Source organism: Triturus cristatus, chromosome 2_2, assembly GCF_964204655.1.
Source record: "Triturus cristatus chromosome 2_2, aTriCri1.1, whole genome shotgun sequence".
Taxonomy (NCBI): Eukaryota; Metazoa; Chordata; class Amphibia; order Caudata; family Salamandridae; genus Triturus; species Triturus cristatus.
In genome coordinates, this window is record NC_140582.1 from 964883865 (window position 1) to 964903548 (window position 19684).

General features: G+C 45.9%; 1 long non-coding RNA gene across 3 annotated transcripts in view; it reads right to left on the bottom strand.

Moving 5' to 3' along the window:
- LOC146863005 (uncharacterized) overlaps window positions 1-18462 on the bottom strand; it is a 429804-nt gene extending 411342 nt beyond the window's left edge. For 2 of the 3 annotated variants that reach the window (XR_014978203.1, XR_014978204.1), the window contains exon 1: window positions 18332-18428. This is a non-coding gene — a long non-coding RNA (uncharacterized LOC146863005). Of the gene's footprint in view, window positions 1-18331 lie in introns of all 3 variants that reach the window. The other variant, XR_014978205.1, reaches the window with a different exon arrangement.
- Between the last annotated feature and the right edge of the window lie 1222 nt (window positions 18463-19684).

Here is a 19684-nt window from a genome sequence, read left to right on the forward strand (position 1 = left end):
TGCCATGAGGGAACGTGCCTGCATCCGACGTTACAGATTCACTCAACAGTTGATTGAGGACTTGACCGACAAGCTGGCACCACACCTCCAACCGCGACACAGATATCCTACTGCGCTGACCCCAAAGATGAAGGTGATGGCAGCCCTACATTTTTTTGCCACAGGTACGTTTCAATTGACCATAGCTGATGTTGGTGGGATGTCACAGACAATGTTCAGTCGTGTCCTGCGTGATGTTTTGGCAGCCATGTTGGAGCACCTTGATGAATTCATCAAATTTCCTACTCCTGAGGAGTTGACAGATGTGAAGGGTGATTTCTATGCCCTGGGAGGGATGCCCCATGTCATTGGCTCCATTGATAGGACACATGTGGCTTTGGTACCACCACAGGCACAGGAGCAAGCCTATCGCAACCGTAAACATTACCACTCAATAAATGCCCTTGTCGTGGGTCTTGCTAACATGCTGATTTCCCATGTCTGTGCACGTTTTCTAGGATCAGCACACAATGCCTACATCATGAGGCGTAGCAGGGTGCCACAAGTGATGCTGCGGCTGCACAACGAACGAGCATGTCTTGTTGGTGGGTATACTTTGTTGGTCCTGTGTGTTGCTGTATCTTTGGCTCTCACGGCATCTCCTGACCCACTTATTTACATGATGTTTCCATGTAGGGGACTCTGGATATCCCAACATGCCATGGCTAATGACACCTCTCCGCAACCCAAGAACAGCTGCAGATCACAGGTTCAACAATGTACACGGGCAGACCAGGCGAGTGATTGAGAGGACGATTGGCCTCCTGAATAGCCGATTCCGGTGCCTTGACAAGACAGTCGGGTCCTTCCCATATGCAACGGAGACGGTCTGCAAAATCTTCATTGTGTGCTGCATGCTGCACAACATGGCCGTTGAGAAGGCAGTGCCACTCATCCTTGATCCTGATGAGCAGCAACACCCACCCGTGGAGGATACAGGGCTTGGTCACGAGGCAAGTGAGGAGGAGGAGGATGATATCCGGAGTCAGCTCATACGCAACTTCTTCTCATAATGGTGAGTCACTGGGTATGAATATGCAAGCTTGTAGCATTGAGTGGCATGTGTTGCAATGTGTGTGTCCAGCTGACTGAATGCAAAGTGACTTTGATGTGTGTACTGATGTGTCACTCGAGTGATGATGTCATGCCACACAGTTTTGCGGAGAGACTTTCTTTGAAATTTGCATGAATCCAACACGGTTCATGTTTCTTAACTGACCATGTGTGTGGCGAGATTTGTTTTAGGTGACTTCTTGTGTGTCTGTCATTCCCAGGTTTATGCGCCTGTTGTCTGCTTGTGTCATCTTTGTCCTCCTGCTATTCCTCATGAGGATTGCAACGTGTGCTGAATCACCGTTCTATGCAGGGACATGTGGAAATGTCACTTTGGGTAAGGATTGCAGAAAGGCTTTTTGGTGGTGGTACGGGTTGGGAATGTGTGGGGACTGCTTCAGTGCATGTTGTGGTACCATGCATACATGTCTTCTCACCATGGAGCATATAACATGTAGCATCACTCCCATGACATGATAGTCACCCTTCTTGACAGTCATCTGTAGTGGAGTGTGGAGTCTGATGAAGGCATCAATGTGCTTAAACCTTGCCTCTGAAACATTGCTGATGCTACGGGTGGACATAGTGTGGGACATCACAACAACAGGCTCTATGGTGATTTGCAGCCTCTCCGTGTGCAGCAGGATGTGTTTGGCTCATCCCCTTAACTTGTGTGCCAGTTCATTGGGATTTACAACATCCGTGTTGTGAAGGGGGGGTCCAGCGTATGTCCCACATGTTCTGTCAACTGACCTGTGAGTCTGTTCGTATGGATGCATTTCCCTTTGTGTGAGTTTGTGCAATAAAGGTGTTTAGCACAATCCAAAGTGCCTCAACTCTGTCACTGCAGATCTCTTGCCAGTTTGCATGCGTCATCTATGGCATAATTGTCAAAGATTGAGCATATGAGTGTATGTGTACTTCGGCAACATGCATGCATTTCTTCATAATCTCTATTTTTCATGAAGTACCTGGTTGTGTATGTATTTGTGCAGGTTGCTCCCCACAACGGGACGTCAACGCCTGCTGACGGTGTGTCTCCTGTGCGCAGCTCCACATTTTGTTGCCTGATCCTGTGGCCGTCATTTTTGTTGATTCTTCATACATTTTCTCGGAGTGACCCATGAGTAACCTGACGCTCCTTCCTTTACATACACCTGTTGCACTGTGCCTTTCTGACCTCCTTGTCTTTGTGTGCTACATTTTGCCTAGTTTCTCTCCCCTTCCGCCTGCTGCTGCCTCACCTGTGGCACCGCCCCACTGAGTGCCCTGATTCTGCAACCCACACACCTCCAAAATGCTCCTCCCTTCCCCCCTCCAACCATTCTTAATGCAGCCAGCAGCTTGTCTGTGCCACTGTTGTGCCAACGCCGTGCCAAAGGCAGGACCGTCTGCGCCTGCAACGTGCATAGTACACGACCCTCTGGTCCTTGCATGACCCATGTCACACAACAGGCTCATGCTGCAGCCATCCCTCCAGGCAATGTCCACCAGACAAGCAACCGCCTGCTATCAGGCAACCCCTAAGCACACACACGACACCTTTGCATGCTGAGTGTGCAACTCCAACTGCCTACACAGCGCTGCCCCGCCTACCAGACCCTGTCAGAACAACCAGGTCATGTGCCTCCTACTCCACACCCGCTCCATCCACCAGCACGCCATTGGACTCTGTTACCTCCTCAACACAACAGCCCCACACATCACCTTCATGACAGTAACCTGGATAAAAGCATCCTCCGCACACAACTTCTTCATTGCCATCTCTGACGGATACAAGATCACCCGCAGGGATGGCACCAACAATCCCAGCGGATGACTTGCAATTTATTCACAAGTACACCCTCAGAGTCACAAATCCGGTTTTGCATCAACCCCCTGGCAACCCTCAGAGTAACTCTCATCTACAGATCTCCAGGCCTACATCCACAAATCCCCAAGGCCATCAACACGTACATCTGCACGCATGCCCTCACCTCCACAGGCTACATGTGGCTGGGGGCCAGTAACTTCTTGCTGGAGGAGAACCACACCACCATCCATCATTGGTCCATCAACATTTGCATCCACGTCTCCGACAAGCAACACACTGCCCCACACGCCGCTACCGATCCCCCAAAGATGCTTGATGTAAGTCACCACAGACAAGCTGTGTGGGACACTCGAACCAACACCCCCGCCACACCCTGCAACCTCACCCACTGGATCAGCAACTGATCCAACAATCTTGCCACATTGACGGACTTTCCTGTGAAGCACAACAAACAGTTACGCCACCTGGGACAAGGCAGACCTACTGGACTCATACAGATCTAGCCGGACTCTTGTGCAAACCTTGCAACACAAAGAACCATCAGTTACCTTACAGCCCTGGAAAATGCCACACACAGCCATCACCATATCATCAGCAAGGACAAGTGGAGATCCTTCAGATAGGGCCGAGGCACCACAACACACGACATAAAGGAGCTCATCAGCATTGTGAGTGGACTGACAGCAGCTCTCCATCCAAAAGACACCCCACCCTTGCAAGGCAGATCAAATCCCTTGCAAATTTCTACCACTGCAAGCTCATGGACATACACGACAGCCTTGGCACACAAGGCAGACAGCACTATTATCCGCGGGACAAACCCCCCTCAGGTTCTGGACTCCCGTCAGCAGCAAATACACCACCTGGCTCATGTGCACCATCCGCTCTGGCTCTCCATCAGGCCCCTTCCCACACAACATCTCAACCACATCATTCCCCATCCTTGAAGCCCACGTCCAGCACGTCATGAATGTCTCCTTTGAGTTTACAACATTCCATGGGAGCTGGAGGCATGCAGAGACCCAGGCCCTTCTTAAACAACAGACGGCAGTACCGCCGGAACTCCTGGAACATCACCCTGCTTCCCTACCCAGCAAATGTCATCAGGAAGACACTCAACGAGCAACTGACAAACTTCCTCCATGCAAATAGCTCCAGGCAACCGGCACCAGACCATCTTCCACAGTAAACACACCACTGCAACTGTCATAATTGCCACCACCCACGACAACTTTGCCCTGCTCAACAATGGTGAGACCACCCCCCTTGACCTCTCAACGGCATTGTACACCATGTGCTACCACACTGTCAGCTCACACATCTCCAACAACAAGTTGCTCACCAGCAAGGCCCAGGGAGTCGGCCTCCACCCTTCCGCATGTGGTACACTGGGGTCATCTGGCCCATGCCCCAGGGCTCATCTCTCAGCGTGATGATTTTCAATGTCTCCATGACCCCCATCTCCACCATCACATGCGCACACGTCCTCATCATCATCTCGTATGCCATTGACACCCAGCTGCTCCTCACCCTCACCAAAGACCCAGCCATTGCCAGATCCAACCTTCAATAAGGCATGAGATCCATTGACGAATGGCTGAACATCAGCCACCTGAGGCTGGACTTGGACAGGACTGAGGTCATTATGTGAGGATTGTCCCCTTATGGCTGGGTCAACTCCATGCAACTCAACACCATCTGTACCTCATGCTGCAACACCCTCCACATGCTGCAAATGATCCACAGATAGATCCACTCCAAGGCAAGACAGACCGTCCCCCAGGTCTACGACACCAGTCGGGTCAACTACAGCAACGCCCTGTACGGAGGGACAACAGCAAAACTGCAGGAGAACTTGTCCACATCCAGGGTGCATCCGCACACCTCATCTTCAACATCCCCCACCCCAACCACATCACCGTCCACCTGAGATAGCTACAATGGCTCACTGTCTGCTGCAGGATCACCTTCAGACTCCTCACCCACACTCAGGAGGCAGTCCACAACCCCAGACTCAAAACCGACCTTGGACGTCTGTCATCCAACACCCCGTTGGCCCAACTCCGTGCAGACAACCTTGCCCTGGCCACCATTCATCACATCCACAGAACAACTGCATGCAGGAGATAGTTCTCCCACCTCGCCAAACAGACCTGGGACTCCCTCCCCGTGCACCTCCACATGACCCATGACCTCTACGCCTTCATGATACTCTTCCAAATTGGTCTGTCCGAGCAGTATTGCAAGCCCCCCCTCAGCAGCTTGAGGCCATCACGGGTGAGTATTGGGCTCCATGTCTGTATTTGATGATACATTGTGGCCCATGTGTGTCCTCGACCGGACTCAGATCCCAGTGTATGGATGGCTGGAGTTAGTTCCACACTCAGGCATACTTTGACATATCCCCACGCTTATGTTGTGGACTCATGTGAAATGACTGCAACATACATTTAAAAAAAAAAAAATTTATTATAGGTCTGGGCCGTGATTTGTGCAAGAAAAAGGTGCAATACAGGGACCATAGAATCCAAAGTTCCCAGGGGGAGGTGGATTCCTTGGCATTTGAAAGCAGCAGAGTCCAGACCACAGTGTTTGGCATCATTGGTCAGACTGTGACCAGCAAGTCCATGTGGCAGAGAATGTCAGTCAATGAGGTGATGCTGTTGCACATGAAGGCCAGGTGCCAGGCCAGGTGACCTGGGAGATGTGGATGGCCCGCTGCCTCTCACGGTCTTTTCCGTGGACGACCCACCTTCCTCAGGGGACCCTCAGATGCAGGCCTTGACGATGCTTGGGATGCTCCGTCGGACAAATCCTCCTCCTCCTCCCTCCCTGCGGCTGGTGGTGGTCTTCACCTGGTGGCACAGGGAGGGTTGCGCATGTTGTCTGCGATCCGACAGAGTGAATGGCTTATGTCCCTTTGCACCGCCAGGAGCTCAGCCAGTCTTGCCTCCATCCATCCTTGGTGCTCTTGTTGACTGGCGTGTAGCTCGGCCTGCTGGTTCTTCATCTCTGTGATGGTCCCCTTTATCTCTGTGAGTGTCCCAACTACCTGGCTGATCTCCCTGGTGTCACGCCGGTATGCCTCCATGATGTTGTGTATGTGTGACATACCGGTCTCTTCAGCTGGCTGGTCAGGTTCTCGCCTCCGCCTGCCTCCACTCCCACCACCCCTGCCCACACGAGCCTGGCCTGCTATTGTGGGCACATCGGGTCTACGGGACCCCTGAGGGATGGCAGTGGTGGTGTTGTCTGCCTCCTCGTGGGTGCGCAGCTAACCTTGTCCCTCCTGGTCAGACTGTCTCAGTTGTTCACTGCGGGCAGGGCTCCTAGGTGTCTCCTGGGATGTGGCAGGAATGGGGCTGGTGGTTGGCACAGATGTTCCTGAACCAGGTGCTGCAGGGGCTTGGACAGCAGAGGGTCCAGGTCGGTCGGGGTCATCCAGGAGTGTTTTGAGAGGCGTCGCTGCCGGTGGGATCAGGTTCCTCCCGAGCCTGGGACTGTGATTCTTCACCCCCATTGTTGGGGGAGATTCCTCACGTTGCCCTGTGTGTGAGACAGTCAATGTTAATGCTGTTTAATGCAACATCCATGTTTCATACACATTCTAGTTGGCACTGTTCCTCCAGGTAGTTGTATGTGCCTAGCATTCTCCTCAATGTTCACTTGTGGATGGGTTTGTTGCGGGGGACAGATTGATATGTGTTCCTGAGTCTTTGACTTGTTGATTTTTTGCTTGGATGCTTCTTCGGCTATGTATTGGTCTTGTTGTGTTACATGTCCATTGTGACAGTGGGTAAATCCATTGCCTGTCCCGGGTGTGTCTGCTTGTGTAAGGGGTGTGTGTGACAGGGCCTGCTGGTGGGTGTAGTGTGATTTTGCACTGGGGCTCCCAGGTGATGTAGCTGTCCCCCCATGGAGCATGCTGCCATGACAGTGAGTGTGAGTTCCTGTCCTAGATATCTGACCTTGTTGTCTTGGTGTTTGTGTTTGCACTGGTCACAGGAGGGCCTTGTGCTGCCTACACCAGGGCCCAGTGTAAGCTATCTTGTCAGTACTTTCACAGTCCCTGTGCATTGAGCATGGTGCATGGGTATGTACCTGGGCCATATGGGATGAGGGCAATTGTGTCTGATTTGGAGTTCAACAATGCGTTTTGTGACACCCACCCTCCCAGCATACCGGACATCCATTCTTGGGTTAGTGCTTCGTGTAGCATGGGACATAGCATGGCCTTGCTTTCTCAATGGGGCATACACATGTTAGTGGCATTGGCGTTGTTTTTGACTATGGTTCTGGCCAGTGAGTGTTTGGAGGAAGTGGCGTGCATTGTGTAGTTGGGGTGTGGATGCCATTACCCCCATGTTACATAAGTTGTTTGTGTACTCACCATGCTCTGGAACTCCTTGAAGTCCATGTACTCCCACCGGCAGAAGCAGGGCCATCACCTTCTCCTCCCAGGGATGGAAATGTACTGGTCTGCGGGGCCCACCACCTCCAGTGATGTTGCTCTGGGCGTAGTCGTCATTCATTTTTCGCTTGACTGCCCTCCGCAGATCGTACCACCTGGCTTGGCATTCAGTCCTGGTCCTTCTGATGGGTGCAACAGCATTCACCCTATCGACGATCCTCTGCCACAGGGGTGATTTTTCAGCTATGCTGGTCTGTCTGACCACTGTTCCAAACAGCTGTGGCTCGACTCATTGGCTTCATTGACAAGGATCTCCAGCTCCTCCCTTGTGAACTTTGGATTCTTGTCTGTGGGCATGGTGTGGGGTGAGGGTGTGGATGGTTGTGGGTGTGTGGGTCTGAATGTGAAGTTGTGTGTCTGAATGTGAAGAGGGAATATGTGTGAAGGAGGGTGTGTGAAGGTGTATATGTTAAGGTGGATGGGTGCAGTTGTTGGTGTGTGCTCTCTAGCTGCAGTGAGTCTGTTGCAAAGGCTCATGGTTTGTGTGTGTGGGCCCTTTTTATTGGTCAATTTGTGGGTGGGCCTCAGTTTGAATTTTTGGTGGGTGTGTTATAAGGGGTGGTTGTGAGTTTGGCCCGCTGTTTGCCTGTTTGGATGTGGCCAGGTCAGTCATTTCCATATTTTGTGCACTGTAGAGGTGTTTTGTGGTGTTGTGCGAGTCGAATAGACCCTCCTTGTGCTGTTTTACATTGCCTATGTACGGTGCGTACATACGCGATGTTGTTGTGAGGTGCGTACATACGCGATGCTGTTAGGTGCGTACATACGCGATGTTGGGGTACACACCATACATACGCGATGATGTTGTTGTGAGGTGCGTACATATGCATGGGGGGCCTGTACGACTCGTACCCCTGTACGACTCGCACCCCGGGAACTACTTTTCCCGGGATACGAGTCGTACAATGTTTGCTTTGTAGCGGGTGAAGTCATTCCCCGTGTATGGGACGTTTTCCGTACAAATCCTAAATCGAAAAGCCGGTCCAGATCGTCCTTGTACGGTCGGACTGTATTTTTAGGCTTCATACGGAAAAATCTCTGGGTCCGTCTCGTACAACTTTTCCCAATTGAATTCGTACGGATCGGGCCGATCTGTATGTATTTTTCCCATACGAATCGTACTTCACGGGTGGGACGGGACTTGTACGATTCGTACGGGCAAAATTATGGATACAAGTCGTACAGGATCGGAATCGACCCCAGAATGTTAAAACCAACTTTACTAAAAGATGTATTTATCATCCTGAGTTCAGGCATACTAAATTTGAATTTCTACCATGTTCTCTGAGTCAGTTAGGATTATAAAATGTAATAACCAAACTGCCCATTCTGGCCTATGGAGAACAGGTAGCCTTGCCATAGTGAAAAACGAAAATGGCTGTAATTCACTATTAGAACATGCCACACACACCAGGGCATGTCCTACCTTATCCTTACAATGCACCCTGCCCTTGGGCCTACCATAGGGGTGTCTGATATGAAGAAAAGGGAAGGTTTAGGGACTGGCAAGTGGGTGCACTTGCCCAATCCGGATGACAGTACCAAACTGCACGCAGGCTCTGCAATGGCAGACCTTAGACACATGTTTACCGCATGCTTCTGCGGGTGGCACAACCAGTGCTGCAAGCCCACCAGCAGTATTTGGATTACAAGCCCTGGGCACTCCTGGTGCACTGTACTAGGGTCAGTCAAGTAAACCAAACCAACCAATCATGGAATCACAAATCATACATTAATTTACAATAGGGAGCACTTGCACTGTGGCACTGGACAGCAGTGGCACAGTGCCCTGAGCAGCTAACACCAGCAAACATACACAGCGAAAAATGGAAGGGAGACTCACGCCAATGTGCCAGGTCTAACATTCTTCATGACTCTATGCTTCCGAATATGGGGCAATACTTAGAGAGTTGGTTTGGTCAAGTTGCTCAAGAAATACTGGAGTAACTCACAGTTCATAGGTTCAGGAGGATATTTATGTCAAAGATGTATTACTTGCCAGAAAGTTAATCAGGGCAGACATACATTAGTTTCCATACATCTCAAAGTTAATTCCGAAAGCCCATTTGTTAGACTTCAGGCAGATGCCCTAGAGATGCCTGATGGGCTCCAACATGTTCTCTGACATGTTTTCATGATTTTTTGCCTGTTCTCTAAATAGTTGAAAGCCTATCCAACCAGGACAAGTGACAGCATGACGGTAGTCAATCTCTTGTTGAGTTAGTTAATATCCTGTTTTGGCAAAAGATGCGATCCTAAAATTATTGTTAACTGCGTTACAGATATAGCAACAGTTTCATTGCAGTTACCAACTGAGGCATCAGGTGCCCTTGAGAAGTTGAAAGGTACTGTAAAATCCAAACATGCCAAGCTGTGTGCCTCAATAAATTTGAAATGGTCAAATGCTCTTCCTGTTGGTCTCAAGAGCATTAGAAATACTCCAAATAAAAAGATTAGTGTCTCCCCTCATGAAGTCCTTATTGGTCGAGCTATGCAAATCACATATGTCCCTTCAACAGCATTTGTATCAATAACCAATGATATTCTGTTGGGTTACTGTAAAGGTCTGGTTTATATGGTGAAATCTGTCTCTCTTCATCAAAAGAGGTCCTGTGCCATGCACTGCACCCAGTAGACTGGATCCTAATCAAGCACGTCATTAAAATTATTTAGAGACAAGGTGGAAAGGGCCACATTAAGCTGTGAGTGTGACTAATACTGCTGTGATGTGCGCTGGAATGCTGCAGTGATTCCATGCAGCTCACACAAAGAGGGAGAAGACGGTAGATAAAGAAGTGGTGACAACAGCCACTGATTCACAGAGTTAAGCTCCAGTTCAATGCATGGATCCTGAGGGGTGAGAGAAAGGAGAAGAAGATCTTGGTGAAGGTATAAGTAGCCAGTTTGAAACTCAGCAAGTTAAAAATCAAGGAGAAAAGTTACTAAGTTACAAGCAACAATAAGAAACTGAAACTGTTACAGTATGTGAAAAAGTTAAGCTGAAAATCCGAGTTTCAAGTACACCCAAAGGAAATCAGTTCCCAATGAGTCAAGTTGCTGATCAAGGCACAGGTTTGTCAGTGAGTCGAGAAGGTTCAGCAGTAGTTCCTCGTAGACTTAAGACAGAATATATGATTTAAATAACAAACCGGAAAACCTAAAAGTACAAAAACATTTTGATATGGTATTTGAAAACTTAGACAAACACAGAAAGAATTTCTACAAACAAATCACAAGCATACATAATTACTGTAGTGTGTGATATATATTCACAAGAGTCATCTCAAATTAGATTGTGTATATCTGAATATTTTTTTTTTGCTAAAAAAAAACGTGGGATTTAAAAACGTCCACAATTGTTGAAATCAAAACAATACATTCACAATATTTCATAATTAAAATGCTAGTGCACACCTAGTGATACTCTCAAATATCAGAGTTCATAAGCACAATTCAATCTACATAGATGCCACAATCATGACATAAGTGAAGATACAGGAATCAAGACTGGGCATCAAGGAGATAAATGACCAGAGTCATTTAAAAAAAGCAGAAAAAGGCTACACTGGAAGACACAAAGACCGGAATCAATCAGAGATGAACCAGAGACAATTGAAATTGATTCTGAGAATAGTGACCGAATCTGAATTTCCTGTTACCACAAGCCCAACAAGAAAAGGCGTGCCAAACACAAAGTACACATCACCTGAATGGACTTATCTAGCATCTGTGTCAGAAGAAGAAGAGTAAGTCATGGAAATTCATCATTTGAAAAACTGCTGCCAATTTACTGTTGAAGAGTAACCAGAAGAAGAAACGCCACCTTGCATTTTGATTAACTCTAATTAGTTTTTTAAACTAAACCTTTTTGAACTTTGCCGAAATTATTGATTTTATATTAGATATCCAGAATACGACAATAGAGTTCCTGAATTCTATAACTTGAGTCCTAAAATAACCGGTAAAGCCTGATTCTGAAGTTTGATTCCTGATTTGTACCTTTAGTGCCCTTTTCCTCAGTAAAAGAAGGCATACAGCAGATACGATAAATAGTTTGGTACATTTTCTTTGATAATAATATTAGTAGTCTGAATTGGCTTAATGTTGTGCTTTACTTCTCCTGTTGGATATGTCTCACCTTCACAGAGTAAACTAACCTTCAAACTCCTCACCCACGCTTACAAGGCCCTCCACAATGCGGAACCAGCATACCTGAACAGCTGCCTCTCCTTCCACACACCCAAAAGATACCTCCGCTTCACCCAGCTCGCCCTGGCCACCGTGCCACGGATCCGCAAGACAAGGCACTGGAAGAAAGTCCTTCTCCTTCCTCGCTGCCAAGACCTGGAAAACTTTACCCCTGCACCTTAGACTATCTCCCACGCTACCCAAGTTCAGGAAGGACATCAAGACCTGACTGTTCGATTGACCCCATCGCTTAGATGGATCTGCTCCCCACCTACCCTGAGTGCCTTGAAACCCTCATGGGTGAGTAATTGTGCTTTTCTAACCCTTGATTGATTGATTGAATGAATGTTACAAACTGTTTTGAGTGAACAAGTCTTCCCTCATCAGCTGAAGATGGTTTTATTTATGCACAATTACCGTTGTCCTACAGTCTATTGTGCAATGTTTCTGTTATCATTTTTGCTAAGCAATATTTTCTATTGTCATATCTTTCATATTTCATCACTATGCTAGAAGAAATTCTTGTTTCTGAAAATTATGCGACTCATATTCCAAGTACTTGAAGAAGGCATTAATTCACTTTAAATCTAATAAAACGAAGAATTGACATGTACATAGTTTGAGTGAAGAAGACAGAATATTTGTTAGGGAATATAACAAGAGGAGAAAGAAAGTTTTGAAAGATTGCAAAGATGCAAGTGAGATTAGAGAACAAGTTGAAACTAAAGAGAAATTTCAAAATTTGATGGTGCATCTGTTAGACCTAGGGTTGGTATTCCCCCAAACTTTCTTCCTTCACTCCTCCTCTTTTGCCGAATTAGTTTTTAGTGGCTTTAAGACTCTGTCCACTTTACCACTGGTAACCAGTGCTAAAGTGCTTGTGCTCTCTCCTTAAAAAATTGTAACATTGGCACATTTAATTTACTAGTGAGGCCCTAGTAAATGTTACTACATGCAAAATTAAACGCTATTGGTGCTCATGCAGCACTAGTCCCACCCACTAAAGTAGCCTTTTAAAACAGGTCTCAGGCCTACCACTGCAGCCTGTAGTTCAGTTGTAAACTGCCATTTGGAACCTTTTGCCAGGTCTAAACCTTCTTTTTTAGTACATGTACATCACCCCTAAGGTAGAGATTTGGCACCAGCCACATCAGCATTTCTGGGGACTCCAAGCCCCATAAGACACTTCCGCTTGGAGATGCCTACAACTAAGGGGTGAGAGGGTGGAGGGGGGAGGAGAGGGGGAGGAGTCACTTCTCCCTTAGTGCTATAAAGCACCACACCTCTCCCACTCTGCAGGATTTGGCACCAGCCACAGCGCAGTTCTGGAGACTCCAAGCCCAATAAGACCCTTTCATGCTACGTGGGATGCATGCGGGACTCACCTGGGCAGGCCTGTCATGCGCCCGTCAGTGCCAGGAAGAGCCAGGGTAGGGCCACTCCCTGGGCTCTCCCCAAGCTCACAGACTGGGTCTCAACCTATCCTGCTAAGCTTTTGGAGTGGTCATCGCTGTGTATTTGTGAAGCATTCCTCTTATATCATCATCCCAGGTGCCCCGCCTTGTCTGTTGTGTTGTGAAGTTGTTTTTATCAATGGACAAAATAAATATCAGTAGTAGACATGGGTCTAAGGGAACTAGATCATTGGAAATTTTTGGAGAGAATGAGTGTGAAAGGAGCTATGTTGTTAATGGTGAGTTTTTGGTTGGTGCAGAGCCAAGACGATGTATTGTGGGTGTGATAAATATGCTTACTTTAAACTGCTTTGTAATTGGGAGCATAGCTGTTACCTTTATTTGGTATTCCCAAAGTTTTACCATGTAAATGAGCAGAATTATGCTATTTGCTTGAAAAGAGTAAAACGTGGATTTGGGCATATTGTGTTTGATGTGTTGGGTAAGTGTGGGAACTTTTGTCCCTTCAAACTAAAATGTGCATTAATATTTCTCATGTGTTACCATAATTTACATGTGTATACTGGCTGTTGGACTTGGCCCTTTTTGCAGGGTCATCCCTGAAATTTTTACCTTCCTCCTGTATTTTGTCTGACCTGTTGTTGGCTGTTCTATGACTCTGGGCACTTTACCACTGCTGATCAGTGCTAAAGTGCATATGCTCTCCCTACTGTAAAATGTATATGTTGGTTGGATTCCATGATTGGCTTATTTGGTTTACTGTCAGACCCCAGTAAAGTGCACCAGGAGTGCCCAGGGCTTGTAAATACAAATGCTGCTGGTGGGCTTGCAGCACTGGTTGTGCCACCCACAGAAGCGGCCTAGTTAGATGTGTCTAAGGTCTGCCATTGCAGAACCTGTGTGCAGTCTAGTACTGTCATGCTGACTGGGCAAGTGCACCCACTTGCCAGTCCCTAAACCTTCCCTTAACTTCATATTAGTCACCCCTATGGTAGGCCCAAGGGCAGGGTGCATTGTAAGCATAAGGTAGGACAAGCCCTGATGTGTGTGGCATGTCCTAATAGTGAATTACAGCCATTTTCGTTTTTCACTATTGCAAGGCTACCTGTTCACATAGGCCAGAATGGGCTGTTAGAACTGTTACATCCTATGATCCTAACAGACCCAGGGAACATGGTAGAAATTCGAGTTTAGTATGCCTGAACTCAGAATAATAAAATACCTCTTTTAGTAAAGTTTATTTTAACATTCTGTGTTTGCAAATACCACTTTTAGAAAGTTGGTATTTGCTTGCCTAAACATTTCAGCCCGCCTCTGCTATGATGTGTATCTGCCTGTCTGGTTTGTGTGAGTGACAGGGCTGGGGAAACCCAGAGGGGCAGGGCTAGGTAGCCTGGTGGTGAATAGAGAGATTGACATCCAGATGGGTGGGAGGAGTGCACCTGGACTCTGAATAGGGCTGTGCTCTGCCACCACAATGCTGGCTCCACCTCCTGTGGAGCGGCTGATGTCTCTGCCCTGCACCCTGAATAGAAAGGCAGAGTCAAGTCAACAAAGTGCTCAAGAACTGGTTTGGACTGGGCAAAGGCCCCTCTACCCCAGAGGAACAAAGGAATTAGGGGTAAAAGTATTGGGACCCTGCTCCCAAGAAATTAGATCCTGCTTGACAAGAAGAACCTCTGCCAGAGGAGAAGGAACCGGGAAAGCTGTAAGGAGGAGTACTGTCCCTGACCTGGGGGATTGGCCGGCAGTGGTTGCCTTGCTGCTGAAGGAGAAGAGAAAGACTACAAAGACTTTATTTCAACTTGTGCTTAAAAAGATCTCCAAGGGCTTGGAATAGAGCTTGCCTCCTGCTGAAGTCTCAGGAACAACAGACTTCACCCCCAGCTCCCCAAAGTTCTTTGGAAGTGCCTGCTGCTGTTGTTGGGCCTTCTGAGGGACTGCGTGTCGCAAGGAGCTGGAAGCGCGACTCAAGAAGGAGAAGCGTGCCGCCGTCGGAGCTGCTGTCATCGCATCTCGTAAAGTGTGTCGCCGCTGCAGCATCGCATCGAGCGGAAGCGTCTCGCATCATCCAAGACGTGTCTCGCAACGCCAAAGAAGCGTGTCGCCATCGCAGTCATCGTAGCTGACGCATCGCACCGCATCAAGAGAAGAGTCTCGCATCGAGGAAGAAGCGTGTCGCCATCACAGCCATCGTAGCTGTCGCATTGCACCTCATCAAGAAAAACGCCTCGCATCCACGGAGAAGCGTGCCGCCGTCGGAGCTGCTGTCGTCGCATCGTGTAAAGGGGTGTCGCCGCTGCAACATTGCATCGAGCGGAAGCGTTTCGCAAACGTCAGAGAAGAGTGCCGCTGCCAAGGCCGCTGTCGTTGCATCGCGTAAAGGGTGACGCCGCTGCAGCTGACGCATCGAGTCGAGTCTTCTCGCAACATCGGAGAAGCGTAACGCATCTGGAAGATCTTCACGTATTTATTTCTTTGCACCAAAAACTTCATCGCATCAGCATCGTTGCAACACTTTCGTTGCCCTGCGTGTCGCATCTAAGGTACATTGACTTAAAGTGTCGCATTTAAGAACTTAAGAGAACTAAACAAAAGTCTACCATCTAAAGTAACAGTATTGTGTATTTTTGTCGTTTAATGGTCTTGTGGTAACTCTATATAAAGAATCCTTATTTTTAATATAAAAACCTGTGTGGTGTACATTTGTAGTGTTGTCACTTGGTTACTGTATCTGTTCACAAATGCTTAACCGATAACGCCTGAGATAAGCCTTGTCTGCTCGTGCCAAGCTACCTAGAGTGTGAGCAGGGGTTGTTTTAGGAGTGTAACCTTACCCTGACTAGAGGAAAGGTTCCCTGCTTGTCACAAGTACCTACCTGTGCCAACCAGAGAACCCGGATTCTAACACTGGCACAGAGCTATTGCAATTAAAAAAATTAAATAATTACGATGGGTTAAAGTGTGTTTTTATGGCATAGGCTAACTCAACCTCAGTTAGGCCTCGACACCATCTTGTTCAAAATGGATGCCATACCATAATAATAACAATAATATGTGAATTTGAAAAGCGCCTGGTTACACCACAACTATGCGTCCCCGCACTGAAACCATGACCAAACTGCAGTGAGACCCAGGAGAAGAGTAAGAGAAGACCCAAGTGAGCAATTAAACAGAACTAAAGAGGCATGTTTTTAAAAGATTCCTGACACGAGTTTCAGAGGGATCGGTTCTTATCGGTACCGGGAGGGAATGCCACGCCTTAGCCGCTAGGAAGGAGAAGGAGCATGCCCCCAGTCTGGCCCTTCGGAGCTTGGAGATTTGCACCAAATTAGCCTTCGAAGATCTCGTATGGTGCAGTGGGGAGTAGGGCTGTATCAGGGGGTGTAGCAGTGGCATTGAGCCTTCAGGCAGCTCTCGGTCATCCAAGAGGCAAGTGACACCAGGTAAGATTTGAAATGGTGAGCCGAACCGTCCTCGTTGTGAGAGAGGGTCATGATCAATTGTGTGTCATCAGCATATGATACTAATTTGACATTATTTCTCTTTATGAGCTGTGCAAGCGGACAAATGTAAATAATAAATAGAGTGGGGCTCAGAATGGAGCCTGGGGAACTCCTTGCGGAAGAGTCAATGTCTCAGAGGTTCTTGACAAGCAAAGGATCCCACAGCCGACTAATGTTGTGCACATCAATGTCAAAGTCCCATAAGTTTGATGCTCCAGTGCCAAACATCTCCAAGACCTGCTGCGGATAGATCTCAATAGGAAACCCAAGAACAAACTTTTGAAGAAAAATGGAGGCGGCACTAGGAAAGAAGTCACGAATCCACAGACAAACTTATTCAATAATAATCCTTTTTATTCTTCTTCATATAAAATATGGGAACACACAGGACAACAGCCAACGCGTTTCGTTCCTGTTATTGGAACTTCATCAGGGCTGCAAGCAACATAAAACAGCATATAAATATCCACATAAATATAACATAAAAATAGACATACACAAACATTTAAATCATATCACATTGATGACACTAAACCCTAAATCAAAATATAATAAATGAGCAAACCATATTAGACAAAACATATAGACACACCTAATCGTCATCACAACATATATATATCTTTAGAGGATCTAAACAGATTTAGAAAAGACACATTTGTACAAACCTAACTAAACTAACACCATTAGTGATCATATAATCATTAGGCCAATAGCTTCAATACAATCCATACTATCAAAAAACAGGAGAAAGAATTGCAAAGAGAAAAGAGACAAGAAATAATGTGATATATATATATACACAAAATAAGCTTTAAATGGTACGCAGTATAGGCAAGAAAACCTGATATACATAGTTTATAGAATTAAATATAATCAATAGATAGATAAATAAGATCTCACTATAATGGAGTATCGATTTCAATAAGGTTTTACTAATAATATCCAGAATGAAGGTCATCCGATAGTAACCAAGGAAAGATGAGTATAATGTAATGTATCTAAAAGTGAGCGAATGACACTTGTTACAATCTCACCAAGTATCCAATTATACGCCAGATCACAACAGAAATACACATGCATGTAAATTTATTGCTAACATAAGTACATTTATAATACTATAATTCATATATATCTAAAACGTAGGTTATAATAGACCCACGCTTTCAAAACCAAAGAAAACACAGTTAAGGAATGTCATAACCACTATTGCGATATGTAGACGCAATTGACACTCTAAACAAATAAGAGCGTTGTACTAGAAAAACCATATCCGCCCTGAGCTTGCACAGACATTGCTTATGAATACCCAAGTACAGTGTCTTAGCAATGCGAAAAGTAAAAAATCGCATCTTATGTTAACTCAATGTAAATCATAGTAAGCTCATGATGGTAAATGTATGCTAAAAATCCATTGTCCAGCAGATGGGACTCTTATTATGTGATAATATCTCTTATACACAGTAAGCAATTGTATTTAACTACCAAAACGATATCTATGCCCCACTATAAGATAACCTACTGGGACACGATATCCGTGTCTCTTCGTCAAATCGCAAACAGCATTCAAGAAGAGCTCAAACCCATTATCGAAAAGAGTGGTAAGGGGGACTATAGTTGTTTTAAAAGGCCCCCACTATTTCATGGGAAAATCATGGCAGAACGTAGTCTATGCCTCATACATCAGGCATCCAGATTAAGTTTAGCCTGCTCATGAATAGAATTCAACATAACTCCAACAAATGTTTAAATCCTAAGGTCAAACGTAGCCCATTATAAAATGAAAATACTAATACTGAAACGGTGATTTTATATACAAATAAATAATCTGCCAGTCACATCCACTTACTTTAGTAGGCGTTATAGTCGACGCTCACATTTCAAACCTCCGTACCCACTATTCGGGAAAAAAATGCAACCGAACGTCACATTACGGACAGTTTTTATCATGTATCTCATCAGAACGTACAGACGGCGTCTGACATCAAACGCTTTGTAGCTTCAATTGAATACGGACCAGCAAATTCGGCGCCATCTTAGAGTGTTCACAAACTAAGAAAGTCACATACTTATAGGGCGCTACTTTATAATACCGATCCACAAATATTCATATCGGGGGCATCGTACTAGTATATAAAAGGTACAATGTTGCACCATAATCCATATATCGTAATCGGCGTATTGAAAAAATTACATAAAAAAATAAAACATTTAAGACACAAGTAAATGCGGAACAATAATTATATTATGGCCCAATGTGAAGCCACACAAACCTCGTATATTAAACGAGAAAATGTTCCATAATAAAAAGAAACCCTCACAATCACACATGAGTCATAGGTAGCTAATACTAAAATTAGCCCCATGGCATAATGGTTAAAATATATTGCAATAAATAAGTGGCAGCAAAGGGGAAAAGAATTTCACTTGAAAAAGGCAAAGTAGACATGCCTTAGCCTAATATTAGTTCCATCTGATGAGAACGTAAATGTATATCATAAACAAAACATGGTAATGGCCATATTTACAACTTCATTTGTTCCTTTACACATCTGGGCACTGGAGAGATAATTATTATGATTGTCCCGGGGAATACACCCCATCCAGAATGGACAACATCGATGGTATACAAGCTATATCCTGTTTGGTGTCATACACCTTTGTTGTATCAGACTGCAAACAGTCAAAACAATCTAAAGGATCAAAGCCCACTACCTTATTGCTAGTATAACAGAAGAAATAGGGATCATAGCCATTGTTGGAGTTATGTTGAACTCTATTCATGAGCAGGCTAAACTTAATCTGGATGCCTGATGTATGAGGCATAGACTACGTTCTGCCATGATTTTCCCATGAAATAGTGGCGGCCTTTTAAAACAACTATAGTCCCCCTTGCCACTCTTTTCGATAATGGGTTTGAGCTCTTCTTGAATGCTGTTTGCGATTTGACGAAGAGACACGGATATCGTGTCCCAGTAGGTTATCTTATAGTGGGGATAGATATCGTTTTGGTAGTTAAATACAATTGCTTACTGTGTATAAGAGATATTATCACATAATAAGAGTCCCATCTGCTGGACAATGGATTTTTAGCATACATTTACCATCATGAGCTTACTATGATTTACATTGAGTTAACATAAGATGCAATTTTTTACTTTTCGCATTGCTGAGACACTGTACATGGGTATTCATAAGCGAT